We start from the raw sequence: 11,204 nt of genomic DNA, 5'->3' as shown, positions 1-11,204 counted from the left end.
GTGGTAATATCAAGAAGAAAACAGAAAGCACTAGAAAGTCGACATATAATGCATCGTCGAGCACACTCAGAATACACCATCGTATAACAAACGCTTCTTTCAAATCAGCCTAACTTTTGTTTCTGTAAGGAGTCTGTTTTCATCATTCGTCATGGATTGGCTTGGTCCTCACCAAACTAAGTTCATATGTTTCCATCGCCCTGACCGTCAAATTCACGAAACCCTCGTCATTCGTAACGACAACCCGACCTAGACCTCAGTATTGTCTCTTGTTTTCTAAACCCCGAAGTACTCATGCGAGGAGTACCTTGACCTCCGAAACCTTAACACCGTATACGCAGTAGACTTTCCCGAACTACCACTCGTCCAACAGATCGAGTTCAAGCACAGACGCTCAGGACGAATACAGCTCACCTATCACTATTAAGCGTATACGCAAGAGTGGTATATAATTATGATTATGCAAATTTAGTATGTGTGTTTTCGCCCTATTTCCTGTTCCTTGTTTGGTTGTGGACCTGGGGCAGAGTCGCACATCCGACCGTCTTACTAATCTTAATTATATACGACTTGTATACACTAGGTGATGATAAATGGACCAAGTATGAAACTTATAATGAGAGTCAGGGCAAATTTGCCCAGGTCTACGAGTGAGTATTCTGCCATACAGAGGAGCACAACCCCAGGAGTACTGTTAGGAAAGCTAATTTCGGGACGAAATTCCATCTAACAGGGGGATGATGTGACAACTCGAAAATTTCTATCTGGTAAAGCCAATCAATCCAATCAAATGTCAGACTTGTTTCTGCTATCTTTTAGCATTGTTAAGGGTCTGTTTGAGTGTTCTAAGCCTAGTACACTTAAGGATTGTGTGTTGGGGTGTGTCAGCTTAAGTTCATTGGATTGCAATCGAGCCGAAAACTCCATCACAAGGAGTTTACGGCTGCAAACTAGAGTTTACAGCCATAAACTCTTGCTGGCCGTTAACCCCTCATGATAAGTATAGATTTCCCTCATGTCTTCATCATTCTTCACATCTTCAAGGCTGAAACTCAATTCTCTCTCAAGTATCATCAAGAACACTTCCATTTCTCTTCATTTCCGTAAGTGATTCTTCCATTGTTTCTTGATATCCTTCTTGATCTTGTGAAACGCTTTAATTTCATCCATGAATTCAACTCTTTTGGGATAGATCTTCAAATCATCAACCTTTTCACCAAGAACACCTACTTGTTCTTGGGGCGTAAACACCCTAAACTCATCCAAAGTGTGAGTATCTCTTCTATCATCTTGTTATCCATTAGAAGCTATTGTATCCTCATGAGATGAACACCTTATAAGCATGAATCAAGATCCAAAATGCATCATCTTCAAGTGTTTATAGCCGTAAACACTTCTTGTGGCCGTAAAGTTCCCTTGGCCGTGAACACATCATTAGGTGGCCGTAAACTCCCTTTCATACAATCACATGTGATTGTAACACTTCCTTACGAGTGTTTCCTAGTCCCTAAGGTTGTTTCCTTGCATGTTAGTTGTTTTAAACACTTATTACATGCCTATATATGCCATTATATGTCATTTAGGACTCGTTTGTGTCTCGGGAATTCATTCGTGGAACTTCTCATCCTTACACGAATCTTCAATTGAATCACCCACATAAGGTGAGTTCATACCCCTATTATCAATCTTTTAAATGTTTTAAATGATTTTAAGGGGGGGGGGGATACAAGTTGAACACAATGTTAATTGTGTAAATATTCTCATTAAAGTATTTTATTATGCTTTTATAAGTGATCAAATCATTTCAAAAACTCTTTTAAAGTTATGTTACTTTGTTGCTTATAAAACTCTGTTTTTAAAGTACAATCATAACTCAGTAGATAATCGAGTCTTTTCTACAAATCAGAGACAGTTCAAAACAAACATACTAGTAAACTATAATAGGTATAGTTAGGGGTTCAGAACATACAATAACAAGAACACGGAGGAACATACAAAAACAAGAACAGAAGGAACATACGAATACAAGAACAAGATAACAATAATGTGAAACCACTACTTCACGGCTTAGCAATATACTTGTTAGGTCGCGTTTTGTAACCAGAGTCTCCTGGAGGGAGAACGGACATTGTGTGTATAGATCTATACGGGACTGACAAGCCCGCATCCCGACTGTTAGCTACAGTTTGGCCGGCAGGCCAAGGGGTGACAAATGTCACATCAGTTTCGACGCCAGCACGTTGTCATGTTAAACACTTGTCGATCAGTATGGTTATAACCACATCACATTTTAACCTTAATCAAACAAACTGGTTTTAAGGTAGTTAGTGGTCAGTAGTTACTTTATACAACACTACTGTACACTTTCATTTTCCCATTGCATTCATATAGTGATCTTCTCACATAAAAAGGTAATGTAAACTATTTTCTAGTAAAGATAGTCTTAAACTTGGGAAAACTTACATCATTACAAAAGACAAACAGAACAGTCGAGTCTTAGTACATTCAGTTAGAAAGGGGCCTATAATGCTAACCTTATGATTCCTCGGTAGATACATCAGGGATATATATTAATCAAGTCCGGTAGACAGTAGAATGTGTGCTTTCCGCTTCATTTTCTGGTCCTTGTTTGGTTGTGGGCTTAGAGAAGATTCACCCAGTCTACTATCTATTTTTTTTAGCTATATATATATATATATATATATATATATATATATATATATATATATATATATATATATATATATTCCGTATACACTAAGTAATCATAAAGAGTACCAGGTATGGGTCAGGTCATAGTATACAAATTCAATATACCGTTTTCTAGTACAAAAACATACTTTTCAGATAGAACATTTGGCAGGCTAAACTAGAAACTTATCAGTAAAAAGGGTTTAATTCATTTTATTAAACCAGTATAACTTAAAGGACCTTTAGTGGTTAATTCTATAATACCTTAGTTTATACATCAGGGTTATATATAATTAATATCCAATAGACCGTTGGATGTGTGCTTTCCGCCTTACTTCTTGTTCCTTGTTTGGTTGTGGGCTTAGGGCAGATTCACCCATTTAACTGTCCGTTCGACATTAGATTATATATAACTAGTATAAACTAAGTGATTATAGAAGGAACTATTGTGGTTACAATTTTTTACTAAAGGAAATATATGATTTTCTTAAAGAATGTTTTCATCAAATATAAGGAACTATTACAGTTAACTCCGTAAGTACCAAATGAATACGCCAGGGTTATATACAGTGAAGATCTAACAAACAATGGGATGTGTGACTTCCGCTGATACATGTGTGGAAGTGACAAATTCTGAAAATGATAATCGTTACAATGTGGATGTGGGAGGAGACCATGGAATGCATGCTACCTTTAATGTGGGAGATCTTTCACCTTATCTTGATGATGATGGCCTTGATGAATTGAGGTCAATTCCTTTCAAAGGGGGAGGGGATGATCCATGCATGGATCATGAAAGCCCAAAATGTGATGGATTAGTTATTACTAGTGGGCTAGAAGGTGGTTTGGGATTAATGGTTGGGTTGTGCATGGTAACCCACAAATTGAATTAGGGTTGCATGAAGGCTAGGGCAACATTTTTAAGGCTTCATAAGTGCTAAAAACGTTACTTTTCACTTCATAAAGCCTCCTAGCCGTTTTTATCACTCTTTGGTGGATTAGGGTTACACTTTAATGCTTCTGATGGCTCATTAATGCTTCTTATGGCTCCATAATGAAGCATAGACGTTTTTTCTTCATCCTCAAGTGTCTTGGACGTTTTTTTGTGTTATTTCAAGAGTTTCCTTAATTTTCATTTACTAGTTTTAATGAATAATTGGTTGGTTGGCTTGTAACCACCAAATTTGTAATAAAGGCTTCATATAAAGCCAAGTTTATGCATGGGAAAAATGATAGACGAATTTTAATCAAAGAACCCTTATTTTCACTTTGAATTATTGTCATAGTTCACAAATTATCATCTTTTGGACGTGATCCTTGAGTTGATCGAATTCAAGCTAATAGGTCTTAGTTTGTCTTCAGATTTACAAGCTATAGGTCTAGTTTGTTTATCAAATCTATCCTTTTATTGTTTTTGTCTCAAACATTATTCCATCTCAATACAAAACAGCCCATACACGTATCATCCGCCTCATTCCCTGTTCCTTGTTTGGTTGTGGGCTTAGGGCAAATTCACAAATCGATTGTCTGTTTACTCTAAATTGTATATAACTTGTATCCATTTAGTACTCATAGAAGGAATTGTAGAGTCATTTTTACTTTCATTCATTATATCAGAAAATATAGGATTTTCTGGAGGAACAGGTAAACTTTTCTAAAAGAACTTACAACTTACTTTTCATCACTTAAATACTTATGAACTCACCAGCTTAAATGTTGATCTACTCTTTCAAAATAACTTGTATTCTCAGGAAACTAGTAGACAGGTACGCGCACTAGAACTCAGAAGATGAAGTATAGTAGCTTCATGTCTTGTTTTGTTATTTACTTTTGGAGTCTATCTTTTGTGAACCACATACTTTGTAAACACTTTCATATTAATGCAATGGTTGTTTGTTACTTTGATTAATATGATGCATGTTTTGTGATACTAAACATGACATCCTTTGCCCCCGAACGTTTCCGCCGTTCAGTTTGGGGGTGTGACAGCGTAACTCGTTATAGAAATCTATTTAGGTTTCGGGGTGTTGGCCATTGGACCCCGCTAGGGGCGCTACCCCTAGATCTCGTCAAGGGGCTATAGCCCCTTGTAACCCTGCATCCAGGGGCACTTCCCCCAGACCCCCGTATTACCGAGTTCACAATTATCACATCGAGTGTGTAGCCGCACCTCCAAGCTTGGTTAGTAAATGAAACTTAACCTATCTCATTATTAATAATAATTACACCAAAATATGTTGATAACAATAAAATCATCAACAAAAGGGAGCATGTGCTGAGGCTAATATATGTAACGCCCAATTTTTTATACCAGGTACCCACCCAAAAATACTTGTTGGAGCAAGAAATACTCTACAATGATGAGTGATTTATTAGTTTAAAATATTCCTTCTATGAGAGCATATTCCCTTTACTAGTATATAAAGTGGAGGTGGGTGGTCATTTGTAATAAGAGAATGCACCATGTAGATGAGAGAGAGAGAGAGAGAGAGAAAGAGAGAAAGAGAGAGAGTTGTTTGGGGAATTCTCCCTAGCCATGAGTGTTCTTCATGTAATATGTTATATCTCTCTCTATATATATAACATTTTACTCACATGTTCTTGTTCTTCATATTCATACACAATTATCTTCTTGATATTATTATTCAACACCAATCTAATTAATAAATGGGAACCAAAAATCGGTATCAGAGCCTCGCCTTGAAGATCCAATTAATTATATTAAGTGAACGATCCCAATTGGTTTACAATCATATATAATTTTTTCATTCTTGAAGAATTTCTCAGCCATTGCAACTGAAAACTATTTTGCGAGTTTTTTTACTGTTTTGTTGGTGATGTTGCTTGAAAAATAAAATTGATTTTGTTTTGTTCATATACATCTGTTGCTGTTAAATCTGATTTATGAAGAAAATTATTTTGTACTGAAGAAGATGAAGTTCTTGCAAAAAAGTTAGTGTTTAATATGTTTATTCCTATGCAAAAGGTGTTTAGAATGAGAAAAAATTTTATTTCAGTAACAAAAGATTTACATTGGGTATGAAGTTCAGATGATATGGATTTTAGTGTGCATAGGTACTTATTATCCAAATCTACAAGTGATTTTGGACGTGGTACAAACTTTAATTCATGTGACTTATGAGAAAATAACTCTAATATTATTTCCTTTTTCGCATAAGAAATGAAAGTTGGTGCATGCGAGTGAAATTGGCTGCAATTGGCTGGTGTACTATACTTAAAAGCCCTTGCGCATTTATTGTTTTTATGGAGAGAACGAGACACCATTATCTCGCTCAACATTTGAAATGTGCGCTCCCATCAGCTTCATGAGATGCATACTACCGGCCCCACCAACAGTCCACTCTAAAAGTCAAACCAGACAAAGCTTTACTGCCTTTTTTTTTTCACCTTCCATTTGCATTTAATGCACTTTGCATTCTGACGACTTGTGCATCCCATTCTAAAATTGATAAATTAGCTCGGATTCAAAGTGAATCTATTGCCAATCTTGAACCAATTTTGAAAATCTTCCGAGATACATCCCTTACATGGGGTTGATACAGACCTAAGTGTTGATACATAACCACCTGATGCTATATTTATATGTAAGTTGTATAAAAATATACCTTGTTGTTTTGTGTTCATTGGAGATAGAGAGAACCAGAAGTATGATTTTTGAGAGTAAGTTTTGTAACCCATTTGCTGGAACATGAAGTATGTTCTTATATAAGAGGGAAAAGTAGGTGGTGGTAGTTACATGCAATTTAGTGATGTCACCTCTTATAATTGGCGGGAAATGCATGGTTGGAGCTAAAATCGATATAGAAGTTAGTTTAGGTTTCAGGACGTTGCCCATTGGACCTCGCTAGAGGCGCTGCCCCACGACCCAACCAAGGGGTTGCAGCTCCTTGGAACCCTGCACCCAGGGGTGCTTCTTCCAGACCCCGTATTGCCAAGTTCACTATTATCACACCTAGTGTACACCCGCACCTATAAGCTCAGTTAGTAATTGAAACTTGGCCTATCTCACTTTTAATAATAATTACTCCAAAATACATTGATAACAATGAAATCACCAACATTCCTCCCCTATTTTAGTGTAATTCTTAATTAACTAAAAGCAAACACAAAATCAAACTTATGCATAAATGAAAATATCTTGAAGATTGAATTTTCACATTAGTATAACTGAATTCTTCACAAAGTCTCTAGCTAACCCCTTATGTCATGCGATCAGCTAAGTTATGTTGAGATCTAACAAACTCAACAGAAATGATACCATGAGTAATGAGCTCACTTTCCATGATGTTCCTAACACCCAAATATGACAACTTTCCATTTTACACATGATTGTATGCTTTTTCCAAGGTGACAACATTATAACAGTGTATAGAGATAAGTGATATAGGCTTTGGCCACAAAGGAATTCCATAGATCAAATTCCTTAACCATTCTGCTTCTTTTTCCAGTAGCTTCAGGGGCTAGAAATTAAGATTCTCTAGTTGAATTTGTGATGTATGTATGTTTCTTAGAAACCCATGAATGTGAAACCAAAGTCCATGGTTTTATTAACATATGCCTTCTCACCGATCGAGACAATAGATTTAAATAGAACAGAAAACTCCCAGGATTACCTCCGCAACGTCAAATCGAACTTAGGATCGACTTAGTTCCAAGGGCTACCCCAGTAGCCAAACCGCCCTATCGTCTAACACCTGCATTGAGGCAAGAACTGTCCGGTCAACTTAACGAACTGCTCAGCAAGAGCTTTATAAGGCCAAGCTTCTCACACTGGGGAACTCCGGTCTGGTTCGTCAAGAAGAAAGACTGATCACTTTGTATGTGCATCAATTACAGGAAGCTCAACAAGCTAACCATCAAAAATCAGTACCCTTTGCCTATCCTAGACGAATTATTTGACGACTGTAAAAGGGCGATCTTCTTTTCAAAAGTCGATCCAAAATCCGACTATCGCCGACTACGAGTGCTAGGGGAGGATGTTCCGAAGACAACCTTCCGAACTCGTTATGGGCACTACGAATTTGTAGTGATGTCGTTCGAATTAACAAACGCACCCACAGTATTCATAGATTTAATGGATAAGGTGTGTCGTCCTTACTAGGATCAGTTCATCATCGTCTTCATCGGTGATATACTTATCTACTCTCGTAGTAAGGAGGAGCATAGTCAACATCGTCAACAGATCTTGGAAACATTCCGATCAGAGGAGCTCTATGAGAAATTCTCTTAAACGCGAGTTTGGATTCGAAGAGTCAAATTCCTGTGTCACATTGTTAGTGAAGAGGGAATTCAAGTAGACACTTCCAAATCCAGGGTTCAGTTGCATTTTGATGTAACGAGGTAAGGTCATTACCTAAGCCTCCCATCAGTTGGAAACCCTCAAAGCTAGCTATGAAATTCACGATCTAGAGTTAGAGGGCATCATTAGAGAAGATCGTTCAGATCAGTGGACGATTAAAGCCTCTAGTGACCGACAGAAAAGTTACGCATGGCTTTTCGAGTTTCTCACTAGAATCGGCCCTGTAGCTTACAAACTTAACTTACCCCGCGAATTCAGTAACGTACGTTATACTTCCCACGTCTCGAACTTGAAAAAGTGTCTGTCCGACGAGACTCTTGTAATCCCACTCGACGAGATCGAGATCAACGAGAGCCTCAACTTCGTGGAAGAACCCGTAGAGATCATGGACCGTAAGGTCAAACAGACGAAACAAAGTCGTATCCCAATCGTGAAGGTTCGCTAGAACGCCAAGCGAGGACCGGAATTCACATGGGAGCGCGAGGATCGAATGAAACTTAAATATCCTCATCTTTTTACTTAGTTATTTGTAATAACTTAGTTGCTTAAACTCTAATTTCGGGACGAAATTCCCTCTAACGGGGGCATGATGTGACAACCCGAAATCTTCATTTTGTATAAACTCTATAGTCAAGCACCACAATTAAATAGTCAAATTCATTTCTGTGAATTTTTAGCCGGTTTAAAGTCCGTTTGGGTATTTTTAAAGTAAATACATCAAACGAACAAATAAAAGGGAGTGTCTTCTCGGAGTAATGTGTAACAAGTAAACACTTCACACCCTAACAAGGTGTTTACGGCCAAACTTGGGGAGTTTGGGCCGTAAACTCCTCTTCACCTTGAACTCATGCATGTAGCATGAGTTTACTCCCCATTACTCTCATTCTTCACTTCCTAGCTCAAGAACTCCCTCATTCTCTCTCAACTATCATAAGATCACCTTCCAAATCTTCCAAAATGTAAGTGTTTTCTTTGTTTGATTTGTTGATACAACACTTTATCTAGTGTTTATACACGATTTCATCCATGGAAATCTCCTCTTTTCTTAGATCTTCAAGTGTTCTTCAAAACACCAAGAACACACACTAGTGTTCTTGGCCCTTAAACACTCTTACAAGCTTCATATAAGTAAGTATACTCCTCCTAGCTAGTTATTTGCTTAGTATACTTGTTAATCCATTAGGAAACATCAAAAATCCCCAAGAACACATGTGTTTACGGTCAAGGGATATCCTTGAACCGTAAACACCATCAAGTGGTGTTTAAGTGCCACTAACACCTTCTAGGGCTTGGATATTGGACTAGAACCTTGCATGCATGAGCTAGAAACCCAAAATCACGAAATGGTTGGAGTGACCATGAGTTTACGGCCGTAAAATCATAGGTTTACGACCATAAACTCCCAAGGGTGGTCTAAGGACTGTAAACTCCAAAGGTGAGCCATTTTGAGCCCTAGTCCCTTCCTAAGCCTTTGATACAAACCTAGAACACTTCCTTGAGGGGTAGAAGACCTTAAAACACACAATAGCACAAATTACCATGAGTTTACGACCGTAAACTCATGGGGGAAATGACCATGGGCCGTAAACTCATGTGTTGTTACCATTTGGGAAGTAAACTCCAATGTGAGACCATACTCTCCTTAGATCCAACCCTTTAGTACTCCTAGCACTTGAAACAAAGTGTTCCCATGTATTAGAATGTCTTTACTTGATTAATTAGTTGTTAAATGACTAATTAGATACATTTATGTATCACTACATGTTACATAGGATCCGTGTGTGTGTTCAAGTCCTCACTTGACACTTAGCATCCTATCCGACACTTCCATCCAAACCACTTACTACAGGTGAGCTCATACCCCTTAATTAACCTTTTAAATGTTTTTAAATGCTTTATGATAGTTACTATATCAATCACATGTGATTATTAACTATCAAACTATGGAATTACTACACTTTTAGCTGTTTTATCATGCAAACTACTTCAAAATGATTTCTCGAATGCTTTTACACGTTAAACTCTTTATCAAACTTGTTATCTAAACTACATCTTTCCTTTCAAATTCTGTTATGACTATGTTTCAACCAAAGGTTTTCATGTACTTCAAACTATGTTCCAAATAAGGGATTTCTTATACTTTAAACAGTTTATATCAAACAAACTGCTTTTCAATCGTTTTATAAATTGACATCAAGTCATCATGTCTTATTATTAAACTTTTCAAATGTTTTACAAAACTTCTTTTAAACTTTTATATTATCAATTGCATGCCTCTATATGTATAGTTATATAAGTAATGTTTAAAGGACTTAGGACAGCTAACCCGCCTTATTTTCTGTTCCTTGTTTGGTTGTGGACTTAGGGTATCCTGTTATTTGTCCGAAGGTCGTCTAAATATTAGTTATATATTATGTATACATATATAGACAGAAAAGGGTCTACCAGTCAGTTCAGTACCTTTGGGTAGCAAAGGCATACTTCCATTTATTCATATATATATATTACTAGTAACTATAATGGGTATAGTTAGGAGATACTATTTACTATTCCTAGTACAAAGAATCACACAAGAGTCAGTTCATTCATCAGTCACTATATAAGTACTACACCGAGTAATAATACATGCTATACACTATACAAGAGAATGTACTATACACTATGTAAACATTAAATACTATAACCGAATGTGACATACTACTTCTCGATACGACACTTCATCGTGGTATCACTTTGTAACCAGAGTCTCCTGGAGGGAGAGCGGGCATTGTGTGTATAGATCTATACGGGACAGACACTCCCACATCCTAACTGCTAGCTATAGTCCCAGCCGAAAGGCCAAGGGGTGACAGAATGCTACCTCACTATTTATGACCTGGAGGGTCATCCATTATTCAGCCGTCGATCAGCATGGTTACATACGAGTTCACATTCAAACTTTAAATTAACTAAATAAGAATATAAGGCAAAAATAGACTTTTCGGGGCGTATTGTTCATTCGATACCACCTGGAGTCTGCACTTCATTCATTTAGACTTTTCGAGGCGTATTGTTCATTCGATACCACCTGGAGTCTACACTTCATTCATTTATTCTTTTCGAGGCGTATTGTTCATTCGATACCACCTGGAGTCTACACTTCATTCATTTAGACTTTTCGAGGCGTATTGTTCATTCGATATCACCTGGAGTC

The sequence above is a fragment of the Lactuca virosa genome, chromosome 6 (assembly GCF_052849685.1).
Source record: "Lactuca virosa cultivar CGN04683 chromosome 6, Lactuca_virosa_CGN04683_v6, whole genome shotgun sequence".
Lineage (NCBI taxonomy): Eukaryota > Viridiplantae > Streptophyta > Magnoliopsida > Asterales > Asteraceae > Lactuca > Lactuca virosa.
Note: the sequence above shows the minus strand (reverse complement) of the source record.